The sequence below is a fragment of the Asparagus officinalis genome, chromosome 7 (genome assembly GCF_001876935.1).
Source record: "Asparagus officinalis chromosome 7, Aspof.V1, whole genome shotgun sequence".
Lineage (NCBI taxonomy): Eukaryota > Viridiplantae > Streptophyta > Magnoliopsida > Asparagales > Asparagaceae > Asparagus > Asparagus officinalis.
Window position 1 is genome coordinate 48,391,068 of NC_033800.1, and position 17,855 is coordinate 48,408,922.

Genomic DNA, 17,855 nt, shown 5'->3' on the forward strand with positions numbered 1-17,855 from the left:
TTAATGTTTACAAGTGTTAAACAGAAAGTTTCTAGACTCTTATTGAAGATATTATACGCTTAAAATATCATTAATAATGGTTTCTCACAAAGATTTCTATTGTTAGTCTTGTGTATGACATTTCCAATACACTTTCAGCTACATTTTCTAGCTCTTAAACGCTTGCATGGCAGTAGATTGAAAGGCTATTTACTTTGTTTCTCCAAGTTGGTATGAGGCTTGACAAGAAAAAGTGGTGTGCAGTGATGATTAAGTTTGATAAAAGATTAAGGTTCCCAGCTTAGTTTAGTTTATTTCGCCAGTATCCTGGCTCGGAGGTTTTATTGGTTTCCTGTATCAATGTTTATGTTTTGCTGGTTTTTGTTGTTTCTATCTTTCATTATGAATTACAATCCATGAAAAAGAGTAATAACCTCAGTACTTACAATGTAAAAACCCCATCTGCCTGTTTTCTTCCTTTAATGTAAGAGGCCTCTTAGTTCTCCACTATGCATGAACCAAAATCAACCACGGCTACCTTACTCATTGTGAATGAAATATGACGCACTGCCATCTCTTGGTTTTAGATCCTTCTGAGGTAGTGCTGGTGTCTTAGTTTCAGTGTTGTTAACTTGACACCATCAGGTTCTGTTACTAAAAATATTACAGTCACCGTGTATGCTTCATATGAAACCTCTTCCTCTTTATGTGTGTCCTTTTTCTAGTCAATGGGCACATCTATTAAAATATTTTCCTGCACATATATTTTAATAGAACTAAAATTCGTTTGTTCCACTTTTTCCTCTTATTGATAAACTGTCTTCTAGAAATTGGTGTACTTGCTGAACATTAGTGTTCACGTTTCTGTTTTTTTTCAAAAAAAAAAACAATGAAACACGTTTGTGAACGTGGTGTTTTTTTTTTGACTTGACCCTTTACAAAACCTAAAAAATAATCGCTTTTCTCGAAACAACAAAAATGTGTTTTGAGATCCTGTTTTTTTTAGCTCGCCGCCGCCTCTATATAAATGGTCAAACTAGTTTGACCAATAACTTTTGAAAATGGTGTTTTCAAAACACTTTTGAAAAAAACACCATGACATGATGTTTTTCTACAAAAACACAACAAAAAATCACATTGATTAACAAACACACCATATAAAATTTTGCCTTTGTTGACATTTTGTGGCAAAGAAAGTTGCTATTCCGTTACCAAATGAAACAATGAAGAGCATAATCTATCTGTTTGCCTTTTTTGTCGTTACTCACTTGTTTTTTCAGGCTATACAATATAAGAATGTCTCGGCCATGGCAAGTTATGAACTAGCGGAGGTTGTTCATGGTTTCCTTGGTAAGCTGAACTGACTAGTTTCTTTGGATTTATGGTGAAGTTTACTCCTGTAGATTTTTTTTGGTAAATCTTCAATCATTCGCTCATTTACATTTTTCAGATATGGTATTGCGAATATTGCTTATTGTCACAACTATTACTCTAGTGCAAAGCTTGTCTCCTCCCAAGTGATCTTCTTGAGCAGAAATAGCAATGTTTCACTCGCATTTGGTAACAATCTGACGGAGGTCTTTAGAGAAGTATTTCTACTGACAATTGTTACTGCACAAGCTGTGTTTTGCCCTTTAAGGTTTTAGTTTCAAAGTGCTCAGTTTCGGAATAGTTTACAAATCTTAGTGGAACTATGATTTTTTTTACTATCTTCAATTTGTGTATGTGCCTGTGAGTGATGCTGCTGGCAACAGTTTAAGAATGTCGATGCTGCTGGCAACAGTGCAAGTTATGGCTTATATATTTAACATGCTTGAGAGTAGTCACAAGTGAATCAGTATTATCTGCTTGCTGTTGTTTTTTAAATTGAGATGTTACCATGTTGTAACTATACAAATGGTTAATGCGTCAAAATTTTAAAACAAAATACTGACCAATGCCTTTCGCCTCCAGATATTTACGTGAATTGGTACGAACTAACATTCCCAACGATTTCATCACATGTTGGCATTGTGTTTTTGCTGTTTTTTGCAAAAAAAACTTTTTGCCAAAAAACGTTGGTAATTGATGCTAAGTTTTCTTCACAAATGTTGGCATCAATTACCAACGCTTGCAAAACATTGGTAATTGCCTTTTTTTTTTGCAAAAGTTGGCAATTGCCAACATTTGCGAAAAAACCTTGGCAATTGCCGACTACACTTCCCCTTCCAACTCTTGTATCAAACGTTGGGACTTGTTATAACAACATTTTAAAATATAGTTGGGTGTACTTTTAAACGTCGTTAATGACTACATTTTTTGTAGCATGTGGCTCTTCAGGTCGAACAATATGCTTCCCTGTAGGGCTGTCCAAAATACCTTGTAATGCCATGGCCCGGCCCGGCCTCGGCCCGGAAATCCGGGCCAGGCCGGGTTCCGGGCCCGGGTCCGGGGGTATTGCATTATCAATTTAGTCTTCCAAAGGCTATTCCAAGCAATTTGGTACTAGATCTAATATGAAGCAGCCTAAATCAAAGATCTCGAAGAGCCCAGATATTACAAGGACTGCAAGTAATTCACACATCCCTTCTCCGTCACGAAAAGTTTCAAACGGGGCGAAAAGTTTCAAAAAAAATAATCCATTTTGTGCCAAAAGGAAAAGGGAGGTTGCTATGCTCAAACTTGATTTTGCTAAGGCTTTTGACTCCATAGATTGGCCTTTTCTTATCAACCTTCTCAAATCAAGGGGTTTTGGTAATAAATGGTGCTCATGGATTCATCACATCATTTCATCCTCCAATTGCGCAATGTTGGTAAATGGCTCTTCATCAAAATTCTTTTCTTGTAAAAGAGGCCTTAAACAAGGCGATCCCCTATCTCCTGTGCTCTTCAACATTGCAGTTGATGTTCTGTCTAAAATGATTATGAATAATGTGGAGGAATGTTTGCTATCAAATCTGAACATTAAGGAACCCCTAAATCAAATTCGGAGCCTTCAGTTTGCGGATGATACATTGCTCTTTGTTAAAAGCTCACAAAGAGACATAAACATCCTCAAAACAATCCTAGACATCTTTGAAGAACTGTCTAGTTTGGGAATTAATTATTCCAAATCCTTCATTATCTACTTTGGCAAAATTCCTAAAAGAGGTCAAAATCTAGCTTTTGCTCTTGATTGTAAATTGGATAATCTTCCTATCAAGTACCTAGGATTACCTTTGAAATATGGCACTCTTTCTAAAATTCTAGATAATCTACATAAAAAATTGGCTTTTTGGAAAAGCAATTATCTATCTTTTGGTGCAAGGCTTGTTTTACTAAATTTAGTGCTTACCACAATACATCTATATTTCATGTCATTCTACAAGCTTCCACAATGGTTAATCAATAAAGTAGATAAAATCTGAAGAAACTTCCTCTGGTCTGGTAGCAGAGGCTAACTCTTTCAAATGTTTGGTTAATTGAAAAAAGGTATGTCTAAGCAAAATCTGAAGGTGGTTTGGGAGTTAATGATATTAAGATCTTGAATATATCCTTACTGTCCAAATGGTTATGGAAATGTTTGGACAGAGAGTCTTTAGTACGCACCTTTCTCCATCAACTGTACTTTAAAAGAGGTGATATGCTACAAAACAAACTCGGTAATGCAACCAATTCTCCCTTTTGAAATACAATCCTCTCCATCAAAAATGTCTTTTTTCATCATATATCTTGGACACTTGGTAAAGGTGATAAGATAAGCAATCCTCTCCATCAAAAATGTCTTTTTTCATCATATATCTTGGACACTTGGTAAAGGTGATAAGATAAGATTTTGGGAAGACAAATGGCTTAGTTTTTCATCATATATCTTGGACACTTGGTAAAGGTGATAAGATAAGATTTTGGGAAGACAAATGGCTTAGTTGCAACACTTTAGCTAGTCTCTTTCCTTCATTATATGAGCTTTGATGCTCTTCAAATGTTTCCATACATAGCCATGGCATTATACATGATCATCAATGGCACTAGCGACCCTTGTTGAAAAGAATCATTTTCTCTATATCTACATCCTCAAAAGCAGATCTCTTGAAGTTAATTGGTTCCAAAAGTATCTCATATTTATCAGATAAACCACAATGGTCTCTTACAAAAAATGGAGATTACTCAGTCAAGTCTTTATATACCTTCTTAAATTCCAGAGGAATATTATCTCCATACTTTAAACTTACTTGGAATTCAATTCTTCCAAGCAAAGTTCGGATCTTCACTTGGTTATTGTTTTTAGATAGACTGCATACCAAAGATAACCTCACTGTCAAAGGTTGGACATGAGATCCAACATGTCCACTGTGTGGATTGTACTTAGAAACAAGAGATCGCCTTTTCTTCTCTTGTCCTTTAACAATTCAGGTATGGAGACACTTCAGGGATTATTATCTCCCCTTCCGCTGGCCTACATTTCTAGACGAGTTACTTCAAACCCTAGAGAAACTGAATAGAATCAATGGCAACTTATGACGTACCATTTTCTCATCATTTTGCTGGAGCTTATGGCTTTCAACAAACAAGTTTCTCCTGCTCTACTATTATTAACTATGCCATTTGTGGATCAATTGATTGGTCAGGTGTTGGTGGTGGATCAAACGCGCAGCGTGTATCAGCAATTCTAGAGGAAAAACCTATACCTAGGAGCAGTGTCTGAGTGGATCGTGGACTTTTTGGGAGCATGATGAAAGTTATGAAAGTTTTATCAGTCTTGTATAAACAACAGATATTTAGTCTTATGTTTTTATATCTTGTGTGTTAGATAATAGAACATCTAGTTTCTATCTACTATATTTATAGTTGGCTTTTGTTTTTCCTTATAGCTATGACCCACTCTTCATCTTCATGGATCTCTGGAAGAAGAAGGTTATGCATCTATAGTTTTAGAAACTTTATTTTCTATTTTCTAACAATCGGATACAGTTCATATCCTAATTTTTGTAACCACATAATGTGTACTTCTTTTGGTCTTTTAATGAACAGGGTATATCCTTTGTTTTTCTCTCTAAAAAAAAGAAAGTGGATTGGGGACCACTTTAATCAATTAGAAAATAACTTTTAATTAAATCTTTAATTTTTTAAACACAAATAGCGCCGGATAATTCTTTTTCTTCTATAGACAATGCGTACCGAACTTTAAAACTTGACTTTATTTTTTTAGACTTATCCAAATTAGTCCCCTGAATTCTTACTATTTGCTCATTTATCCTCAAATTACTACAATTGCTACACAAAAATTGTAAAATGTAAAAACATTATAACCATTAGATGAGAAATGGATGGTAAGATAAAGAAAAATTTACAAATAATTTATTTTTGTTAAACAAATAAAGGAACAATTTTATCTAATGAATAATACTCACATTCAATTTATCTACTTGTAGCTTCCAAAAGATCATTAAATATTAGGATTTTTATTTCTAGACCCATTTGTTTACTCAACTTTACCTATAAACCCAACCATTATTACTTGTATCTTTAAACCATATTCTCTTTTTTGTATTTGTCTTTAAATCCGTTTTTCAAAATACAATACTTTTATATGTGGGTCCCCCTAAGTTTTTTCTTAAATTCCAATTATAGCCTTTTAGATTTTTATCTCATGTAAGTGGGCCTCCTTAAAAAATTAAAAAATAAAGAAAAATGAAGAGAGAGAGAGAGAGAGAGAGAGAGAGAGAGAGAGAGAGAGAGAGATGGGGTTTCCCCTATTTCTCTCCTCTCCCACGCGGGAAAGGAGAGAAACAGGGGAAATCTCTCCCCCCTCTCCCCCTCTCACCCTCTCCCCTCCCTTTCTCTCACTCCATTTCTCAAGTAACTACTCTCTCTCACTCCATTAATATATTCTTACTCTCTCTTATAAACCCATCAATTAATTCTCACCCAATTATCAATCCAGCATTAATGTATAGGGTGTGATTTTGGTGGATATTTGTCACTTTCTTAGCAATTGAAGGTACAAATTTGTAATTTACTCAACCACCAAGTTTATAGCATTAATGTCTCATTTTATTCATGACAAATATTTGACATTGTTATTCATGAATTCATAAAAATTAGTAAAATTTGTTACATTTGATAAAATGTTAGTTAAATGAGGTTTTAGTTAACAACTCATTAATTTCACATTATTATTTCACATGATTATTTTACATTAATTTTTTATTATGATTATTTTCCTGTATTGTTTCTTTATTTTCGTAGTTGCGAATTAATAATTAGCGATTCACAATTTGAGATACATGGTATATATATGAGAGTTTCCTTGTTTGGATTATTTCGCTCGACGTACCAGTCTCGTGTTGTGAATTTCTAATTATTAATTCTATTTAGAGTATTTATTCTTAGTGTGGCATTGATATTTAGTTATCTACAATTTGAGACATATGGTATATACATGAATATTTCCTTGTTTGGATTATTTCGCTCAACGTTCTATGTCTCGCGTTGTAGATTTCTAAATATTAATCCCACTTAGATGCAGGGTAAATGATCTAGGTAGACTATGCTTAATAGATAGAGCCTCCATCTCATCTAGCAGTCCTTTCCCTGGGAGCAGATGTAGATGATCTTGTTGTAGTGCTCTGACGCTCTTGTTATTTTTTTTGTTTTCCCTTTCTTTCAGGCAGCTGATCAGAGTTTCGGAGAGCCGCAGGTTGACGGATTTTCAGCAGAGTCATCGTCACACATTTTTAGTAGTTGAGACTCCACCGTAGTTGATATTTACTTTCAGACATTTAGAGTTTTGTACTTTATTTTGTAAAGATTGTGTGCCTTAGTACTATTTCAGTTGACTCTTATGTATTGAGATACTTCACTTTTATTCTAGACTTCAATTATACTCAGTATTTATTCAGTTGGGACATAAGTATGTTTATATGGATATCTCTTTTTGCATCATGTCCATTGCATTTATTTCTCTTATTTTGCCTGTTTTGTATCTACACTTATCATTGATTCCACTAGAGAGATATTACTGTGATGGTGAAACATGTTGTTGCACAGTGTGGGTGCATGGCAGGTTTGACATCTCTGGTTTCACCTTGGACTGCAGTCTTGTGTGAACCCGGGACGTCACATCATTTAAAGCAAAGGATGCAACTACTTATTTGTATCCAATGCAAATCAAAAGGAAAAAACTTGAAGTTAAACACAACCCATAACAAAATGATCCAAGATGGAAAGAGTACCTGATCAGACGATTTTGACTTCTTCTTTGGATTTGCACTGCAATACATGCTTGAAGTTTCTGATTCAATGTTGCAAGAGTGATGTCTGAATTAGTTTTTGTGTGGAGGAACTAAATTATGTCGATCCACTTAAAGTTAACAAAATTGTAATTGTCGATAACCAATTGAGAAATATGTGAATAACAATTGCAACTTGATTAGGTTTGAAACAAAAGTTAACTACCGATCCATGATTTGCCTTCTTGAGTTCATTGGAATGTTCCAACCTTATTCATTTCATAATAAAAAAGGAACTTTAAATTGGCGGAAAAAGAACCGTAAGTTATAGGATATGGATTAGATTTTGTCAAATTGTGACTTACAAAGGGTATAACACCAAAAATTGGAACCAAAATGGAGGCTTCCTTTGGTAAGTAGTAATAGGTTTGATAATTGTCCAATTGATCCGCATTTGCAACTTCAGTTGCTTTCCTAAGTCCACAACGCCTCGTAATTCATATGCATTTCATGTGTAACAAACTAGTGTTATCTATGTCTAAGGAGAGTGCAATTCCTATCAGAACGACCCGCCACATGGGGTGATTTAAGTCATATAGAGGGTAGTAAAATATCAAAACTATTCCCCTACTTGACATCTTTATAGCGCTCTAGTAGGATTCACACTCTGTTTAATGCACCACCCATAATTAGAACGCAAAGGAGCAATGCCCTAAAATATTTCTTTTTTACAGTGCTTGCATATCTTTTTAAATAAAGTTTCTTATTTTATAGTGGAAAGTAAAAGCATGAGCCTAGTCTACAAGGACATCAAAGAGGTCATAATTTCTAGGGTTATAAACATGGTACCTTAAGGGTTGTTTGCTTCACTAAAAATTATAGGATTTGGGATAGAAAAGAAATTCAATTCTAGGATAAAAAGTGGCAATTTTGGCATAATAGAATTCCATACCCTTTGTTGGTTCCACCAACTTTTTTGGGAAAAGGTTTCTACAAAACTCAAAAAATAATCAATTTTTGGGGATATCCTAAATCCTATCTTTTAGAGAGGATTTGGGTGAATATTTGACAAAACCCCCTTCACATCAGATCCCACTCAACTTCTATAGGTGAAATATGTTTCTACAATGATTTTATCCTAATTTCTTGAGTTTGAACCAAATAAGAGATTATAAATTCTAAGAGTTAGTTTCCTAGAATGTTGTTGAACCAAACATCAAATTAGAAAATCCAAAATATATATGCATAGCTTCTTTTCCATCAATATATGTGTGTGTGTGTGTGTGCATGTGTGTTGTGCGCGGCGGCCAAACCGATGGGGTGCCGAGGACAAATACAAACGCCGAGATAGAAGGGTAAACAATCCAAAATAATAGCACCAACACAAACAAACGAATTTTACATGGTTCGGCAAGTGTGCCTACGTCTACGGGGCAAGAAAAGGGATGAGTTTTCACTAATAGAGAAGGAGAGTACAAATAGAGATTACAAATTCACTCAAAACTCACCAATCAATCTCTCAAACAAAGCTCTTAATCTCTCAAACAAAACCCTAACCAATAGCTTCAGAAATGACTCTTTTCTGTGCTCCAAATATCCCTCTCACAACTCCCTTCTAAACCGTTCCATCTATATAGAAATCCTAAAACTAAGAACATACTAGGAATTCTAAAACCAAAATCAAAACAGATTAGGAATCTATAACCTATTACCAAAACAAATTAGAAATCCTAATAAAATAGATTAGGAAACCTACTATCCAACAATTCTCCACCTCGGTGAAGTTTTTCCAAAACTGAGCCGACACCAATACCAACCAAATATCCCACTTGTTGCGTCCAGTACGAAGTGGAACAAATCCACAACAACAGACTCAATCCACAACAAGTCAGGAAACCAAATGAGAATGCGAACAAACTCCAAATGTCAGTATCAACTCACCAAACCGGCTGCATCATAAAATGACTTCCTACATATCCTCTTCTCCAAGGAATCAAGCCTCACGTAGTTCACCAAATGGCCTCCAAAGTTCCTTAATTAATTAGAAGAGTTCTCAACCCTTCTCGATCATTATCAACAAATCTGTAGTTGATAGCTCTCCCAATGGCCCCGAAGTAAAACGAACCAAACACCTCCACCTGAGGTGAACTAAGGCCATATCCAAATCCAAACTATGTCCACTAGCTGCACTCAAAACAACCAACTCAAAAACATCATCTGCATCCACATCAACATGATCCCCAATCTGTGTCACCTCAGCTGGAATCTCAAACGATGCAGTATGATCTGGAGAATGTAGAGTAATCTCCACCCAACATAGAGTAGCATCACTCTCCACCCGCTGCGATATCCCAATGATCTGATCAACACTCTCCACCTGCCGAGAGTCAAATGTGACATACCTGTTTAGAACAATATCAGAGTCCCATAATTGATAACCAAATATGCCTCTGAATCCCAAATGTGCACTCAGATCAAATCTCACATCATCGATGTGATAATATGCTGGACATCCAAATATCCGAAGCAACCCAAAATCTGAAGCAGCTCCACCAGATCCAAATACTCTAAACACAGCAGTCGGCAACCCATGAATAAGATGGCTCCAATATGTCAAAGCCTCAACACCAGAACTCCTCTGTAATCCACTACTTGACATCAAACGCCGATCCTCCTCCAGCAAGGAACAGGTCACCAAATTTGACATCTCATCTCGTCGTGCTAAAGTTTCCTTTCCAATGAAGTGTCTCAAATTGCCGTGAGCTTAGCACAAATGCAGGAAAAAAAACTCCTACCAAAATCAGAATGACGTATTCCCTTTCTGCCAATGCACTTCTTCCACCTGTTGTTGACTACTAGGATTTCAAACCAACGGGACCTGGTTGCAACCCACAAATGTCTAGAATAGTCACCAACACAGGAAACCAAATACATATTACCTCCCAATGATACCTCATTAGAAGGCCCCTAAATGCCTGAATGAACACCACCTAGAAGACTCCTCGATCGTCGAATAGAAGTACCAAACTCCACATTGGTCTTCTTACTCATACCAATGTGCTCACAGGACTTCAATCTGCAAGTCAAAGCATTCCTCAACAAACCATGCACGGTACCAACAATCAAATATCCCAGCCTAAACAAACGCCACAGTCTAGCCAAATCCAAAAAAGTCGTTAGCTCTCCACCAGTCACTGTGCTCCCAACTAAACAAACGCCACAGTCTAGCCAAATCCAAAAAAGTCGTTAGCTCTCCACCAGTCACTGTGCTCCCAATCAAATAGTACAAATTATTCCTCCTGACGCCCTTCATCACAATCATGGACCCCAATGTGACCTTCAAACATGTGTTCTCCAAGGTCACCATATAGCCTGCTACCTCCAAAACTCTAAGGGAAATGATGTTCTTCTTCAACCGTGGAACGAACCTCACTTCCTCCAACCCCGAATCACCCCGTCACATATCCTAATACGAACGATACCGATACCACCAATAGGGCATTCATGATCATTACCCATGAGTACGGCATCCCCTCTTTCCAACTCCTGAAAGCTAGAGAATCAATCCCTCCTAGGACAAATATGGTAAGAAGTACCCGAATCCAACATCCACTCTGTAGCGTCGGCATTACAAACTGACAGTAGTGCAGGACACAAATAGCCTGAAGAATCCGAATCTGAATTGTCACCACTAGTCTTGGCAACATTCACCTCTAAAGCTTATACAGCTTTCCCCTTGTTCTTCCCGGCTCGATCTGTCAACTTTGGGCATTCGGTTTTCCAATGTCCATCCTCTTTACAAAAGGCACACTGATTCTTACCAACTGTAGGGTGTGCTCCTCTAGACTGTGACATCCTACTACGGTTTGGACTCTTCCCTCTTGCGAGCAATGCCCCGCTACTGTATCAATCGAAATCTCCTTATCTTTCTTTCTGAGCTGATAATTCACAAGAGCAGCGATGACCTCATTATACGAAAGAGATGTCTTCCCATTAATAAGAGTATGAACGAATATCTCATATTCCTCGTCAGGCAAGGAACTCAACAACAACAACACCTTATTCTCATCTTCAATCATAATATCTACATTCGCTAAATCCACAAGAACCTTCTTGTAGTTGTTCATGTGATCACCAATGGAGGTTCTCTTCTTCAATTGGAAGCGATAAAGCCTCCTCTTCAAATGCAAGTGGTTTTTCACACTCTTTGTCAAATACTTACTCCCTAGGATCTTCCAAATCTTCTTAGCCGAAGTCTCATTGATTACATCATATTTTAGATCTTGAGTAAGACAAGACCTAATCACATCACACGTTATTCGATTCATCTTCTTCCAAACCTTCTCCTCAATATCGTCCGGTTTCACATCCAACTCCAAAGTATCTTATAAATTTTGCGCGTTGAGCGCATCCAAGACTTCGCATCTCCATAAGCCAAAATTATTCGTGCCATTAAACTTCTCCACGTCTATCTTCATAGAGTGAATATTCAAACTTTGACCGGTCTTTACGCTAGAAGTACCACCCACAACTCCTTCTTTCTCATCAATCTTCCTCAAAGCACCAACAAACCAATGCGGAGCAAATTGAAGAATAGATCCAAACTGAAAAGAGAGATTTTTACCAAAAAAATCTCACATTTATCACCAACTGAAGCCCTAAACAAACTTTCAAAGCGATCTACTCCTCCACCTAACCCAAGCGTAGCCCGAGCTCTGATACCATTTATTGTGCGAGGTGGCCAAACTGATGGGGCGTCGAGGACAAATACAAACACTGAGAGAGAAGGCCAAACAATCCAAAATAATAACACCAACACAAACAAATGAATTTTACGTGGTTCGGCAAGTGTGCCTATGTCCATGGGGCAAGAAAGGGGATGAGTTTTCACTAATAGAGAAGGAGAGTACAAATAGAGATTACAAATTTACTCAGAACTCACCAATCAATCTCTCAAACAAAACTCTCAATCTCTCAAACAAAACCCTAACCAATAGTTTCAAAAAAGACTCTTTTCTGTGCTCCAAATATCCCTCTCACAGCTCCCTTCTAAACCGTTCCATATATACAGAAATCCTAAAACCAAGAACATACTAGGAATTCTAAAACTAAAATCAAAACAGATTAGAAATCCTAATAACCTATTACCAAAATATATTAGGAGTCCCAATAACCTGTTACCAAAACAGATTAGGAATCCCAATAAAATAGATTAGGAAACCTACTATCCAACAATGTGTGTGTGTGTGTACATATATACATATGTGTATGTATATATGTATGTGTGTGTATGTGTATACATACATGTATGTGTATATATGTATGTATATATATGTATGTATGTATGTATATACACACATACATATATGTGTGTACATATACATATGTGTGTGTGCACGTGCAATGCACATGATCAAATACAATGTTAATTATATTTAATTTACTTCCTTACTAAAACTTATTCCTCGGTTCTCATGATAGCTTTTGCTCGCTTATGTCTTTAAACTTTAGCATTGTGATTATTTATTTTCTTTGATGTTTATTTGAATGAGCTATATCGAATTTAAATTTTCTTGTTGATAATTGAATTGACATGAAACAAATATAATCTAAAGTTAATTTGAAATTTTATGTTATTTAAAATCGACATGAAACCAAGCTTGACTTGAGAAAGTATGGTGTTGTGAAAGTTAAAAACATTTGAAAAAGAAGCATTATAAAAATAAGACGAATAATTAAAGCCAATAAGCTAAGAGGATTGATTAAAAGTAGGCTGGAATGAGACAAAAGAGAATATAAAGTTTGTTTTTAATTACTGATAGACTTCATAAAAAAATTATAAAATAAAGATTAATGCTAACTCTAGTATACTTTTATATGATAAAGCATCAAAATAAGCATATAAAAGTATTAAAAAGTTCATGACAATCTCTTTCAAAGATTCTTAATTTTACTCAGAAAAAATAAACTATTTTATAAAATATTCAGAAACCAGATCTTTTATTCCTCCTATTTTATTTTATTATTGAGTTGAGATAAATTCTTCTCCACATTTATCATTTTCTTTGGCAATTCTAGAGTTGTGTCTTTATCGTTTACGTCGATTATGACATCAAGCTGGAGCTAGATTTTTTTAATAATTTTTTCCTGAGTTGTTCATCTTTTGTCTTCTTGACTTACTTCACAAAGAAGCAGAATGTATTTCAGATGTTTAACGTAAACTTTTGAAACTATGGATTTGATTATCTTTTTGTTCAATAAGAATATATATTAATTTTATGTATATGAAATTTTTTATTTTTAGTTTATTACTTAAATACGATTAGGAGATACCTCTTTTTTATCTGTAATGAATTCTTCCCATTGTGCATCCAATGAGAGTTTCTACTGTGTCAAATGATATTCATTTGCTCTGACCATGTAACTTTCTAAGAGATTCTGAAATAAATAACTATATTTTTTATTGTCAATTTACCTTAAATTATAATATTAAAATTTGATTTTGATATGTTTATTTCATGAAAAATGGATACAATTTTGATGGTGTTATTACATGCTTATCTTTGATCATGTCTTCAAGAATTGATCCTTCATTAATAGTCATATCCCCAAATAAAATTACACGTTGAATCATGCCACTATATAGGAATGGTCGGGGGTTTAATAATAACCAAAGTTGAAAGCACATAACTATCAAGTTATACTATAGAAAATTCGATCTCACGAGGAAGGTGTTGTAAGAGATAATCAAAATTAGTTTTTAAGTTGTGTGCATGATAATTAGGAGGGATAGAAGTGGTTGTGGAGAGATAAAGAGAGTGCTTGCGACTATATGCAAATAAAACAAAAATAGATTAAGAGGGGAGAAAGAAAGATGAAGAAATAGAGGAAAACAAAATTTAGAAACAAATAAAGAAAAATCAAGAATAAAGAGAAATTTCAAGAAAGTAAAAGATGAAGGATTCAATATGAGGAATCTAGAATTGAATCGACTAGTCAATTTTACTTAGAAATTATAAACTATTCTCGTTTTTCACATTTTACTAAAGATTTATTAAGCATAGACTATCAAACCACTTAAGGAAAGCATAAGCTATAAAATTATAACAAAAAAGTAACATTCATGAAAAGAATGACAACTAGATATTAATTCTAGAATTTATAAGCATAACCTATCAAATCACTCAAGATAAGCATATATTATCAAATTCTTCTTCCCAATTAGTTCTCTAGTTGATTACCCCAAGCATGATTATTTTAAGCACAAAAGAATAATTTGCAAATTATAAAAGAAATCAAACTAGTTTTATACAATTTTAGAATTCCTACTAGAATTACTTTTACATCTTAGAAAATAAAAACAAAGAAATAAAATCTATACTAGAGAGAATGAAAAGAAGAAAATGAAAATAAAAATTAATTTCCAAGAGAATTCTAGCCTTTTGGAGAATAAAAGGAAAAGAATAAAAATAAAAACCAATTTTCAAGAGGGTTCTAACCTCTTGGAGAATAAAAGGAATAGAAAAACTAATTATAAAGAGGGTTCTAGCCTTTTGAAAATAATATAAGAAAATAAAATCTAAATTATACAAGAAAATAAACATATACTAAAAAATAAAGACATAAAAGTAAATCAACTCTACATGGCATTAAAATAAATCTAAAATAAGAGGGTTCTAGTCCATTGAATATCCAAAATAAGAAAAGAAAATATTACAAGAAAATAAAAGACAAAAGAAAAATTTTACATTGCAAGAGCGTTCTAGCCTCTTGGAAGCAAACATTCATCTTCATCTTCATCATCAAACAAAAAGAAAAAAAAAAGAAAATATGAAGAGGTAAAAAAAATTATTTTATTAATTGCAATAAAGTTATAAATTTGGAAGATCTTCTCAATTAAGAGTAACTCTCCTCTCTAAATGGAGTTATTACAAAAACTTTTTACACTCAAACCCCTCAACATCTACCCCTATTCATAGCCTACAGCAAGTAATTAACAAGAACCATTAGATTTTACTTAGGCTCTAAGGATTAAATCTTAGCCATAAAACAATTTTGTTACAAACCAATTGGCTGGTCAATCGATTGGTCAATCGATTGACCAACTGATTAGAATTCTAAAATTTTAAAAATGCAGTTAGTTCCGTCTCGTCGAGATAGGTAATTTTCATATATTATATGTTAAATTTCGCCTTTCGGATTGAAAGATATCTCTGTTTCTTTACGGCTAGTCATCTTGAACATGATTTCAACTTGATTTCTTTTTATATTGGATCCTTACTTCTTCGGGTTCTATATATCGCTTGGCTTGAGCCCGAGCTTCAATAAAAGGTTAAAAAATGAGGAAATTTGAGTTATCTTTTAGCTCTTATTCATTAATTATTCTTTAACCTACAAATTAAGGTAAAACATGTTATTAGTGACATATTTACTTAAATAAGATAGATAATAAGGGTATAAAAATGTAATAAAAATATTATTTTCAAGAAAAAAGAAAAAGGTCGATTTTTAAATTTTTTTAACTTACGCTATTGTAAATATGTATCATGTGTACACGTTTTGCCCATTATAGTGATTTACCTAATCTTATCTGCCTTGTTATATCTCGTAACATAGTTAATTAATGGCTTTAGTTTAGTTTCTATTGCAAGATTTTTTGTATGTAATTTTATATTACTTTTATGATTGATGAAGTATTTGGAGAATAATGTATGAAAATTTATAAAAACTTACTAATTTTTTATATATCCTTCATGGAGAATGTTTATTTGATTGGGAAAAAGTTGTTTAATATGTTCTTTAAGGGGAATTCAATCGGTGCTTCTTTGATAGATATGAGTTTTGTCAATGTTAATTCAAGTAATTCATAACCGTTTCTGAACTTTAGGTTTATTTCCTTCACTTCTGCAATTGAAATGAAAACAACTTGATTCTCTTGAAGGGTATCTCTAAACTTTCTGATAGCTTTTCTATATATAACTCCTTGTATTTTTTACTCTATAAATATTATTAACATCAGAGATTAATGTTTATACATTATCATCAATTAATGTTAAGCTATTGTATTATAGACTTTTATCAATTTTATGTAATTTAGTCTTCTATCAATTAATATTGTTAGTAAAATTTTATGCAATCCATTTAATTTATACAGTGACGTTGATTTTTAATCTATCATATATTTTTAAATTTTTATTCCTTAATTGGATATTTTTAGTCTATTGTTATTACTATTTTTTACCAACATCAATTTAGACTACTTTTAGATGCTAAAAATGGACAATAAAATTTAAATTGAAAGTTAAATTTATATATCTTAAATGAAAGAATATCAATAAATTAGTCTTTTCTTTGCTAAGTTTAGAAATTTCATACTTTTTTGTGATTTTGAACTCTTGAGGATGTGGCTTGCAATTTTTAAACTTAGATAATGTTTTTTTAAAATTTTAAGTTTTAAGTTGGGTGCTTGTAATTTTCATATTTCGTAGGTTGGTGGTGAGTTTTTAAATATTAGGATATTTCTTGCAACTTTGATATTTTGTGGATGTTTTTTGTACAAATTAGGTTGTTTTTTATAAAATTCAAATTTTCAACAGTCTACTAATAATTTTCAGATTTGATGTGTATTGGTTATAAGTTTTGAAATTTTAGATTTTTGCGATTTTTAACTTTTGAGGGAGTTTTTATAAATTTTGTAACTTTGAATTATTTTTGCTAATTTTAAATTTTCAAATGCCTATTAATAATCCATTGAGCTCATCTATGTTGTTTGGAAGTTTTGAAATTTCAAAATTTTAGGGTGCTTTTTGTAATTTAAACTTTTGAGGTCGTTTCTATAAAATGTTGAGGGTGTTAATTGTAAATTTTAAATTCTTCGGGGGTTACTGCTAATTTTTAGATTTCATGTTTGTTGTTTTAAGTTTTGAAAAGTCAGGGTGTTTTGTTTAATTTTAAACTTTGAGGGTATTTTATATAAATTTGAAAACTTTTGGGGTTTTTTCGGAATACTTCATGTATTATAATATGTTAGCTATATATGATTTCTCAATCTTATTTTTTAAATTGTTGCACTTTAGATAGCTCACGTGTGATTAGTATATGATATAATTAGTACTAGGATAGATTAGAATTTAAATTAAATATTCACAATAGTATTTCATATGTTTTATTAATCTTATTTTTTTAAATTGTTGAGATACATGCAGTTCACACGGGATTAGTAAAAGAATTAATTTAAATGAAGATAAAATAAGATTTGAGTAAAATATTTAAAATAGTAAAAAGTAATATTAATCATACAATCTTTTTTCCAAACTCATACTTTTAAATGGAGTTAGTTATTACATGTATATGCACACAAATTTATTTTCTTGCTAGAGATTCCTAAACCTTTGATTTGAACCGAACTTTCCTCTTTGGGTAATTAGGGGAGACACGAAACCCAAAAGATGAAACCCGACCCAGTTACAGAAAGGACAACAGGGTAAGTAAGAACTGATATGCTCAACCGCGGTAAACTCCTCCGCCCGCGGTCGACAAAACAAGAGGAGCGGGGCCCGTTCCATATATAATATAAAATATTAAAAATGATAATAATTTGATTTCTATAACTCCGAACCTAATTCCGAGCCTAACTACAGCTGGTGACAGCCTGTCAGCAACCCAACCCCCTTTTGTCCCTTATCC

The 17,855-nt window shown here is 33.5% G+C and overlaps 1 long non-coding RNA gene across 1 annotated transcript; it reads left to right on the forward strand.

Annotated features, from left to right (window-relative positions):
• On the forward strand, positions 991-1,828 carry LOC109848487. Its single transcript, XR_002248807.1, has 2 exons — positions 991-1,329; positions 1,430-1,828. It is a non-coding gene; the product is annotated as an uncharacterized LOC109848487 (long non-coding RNA).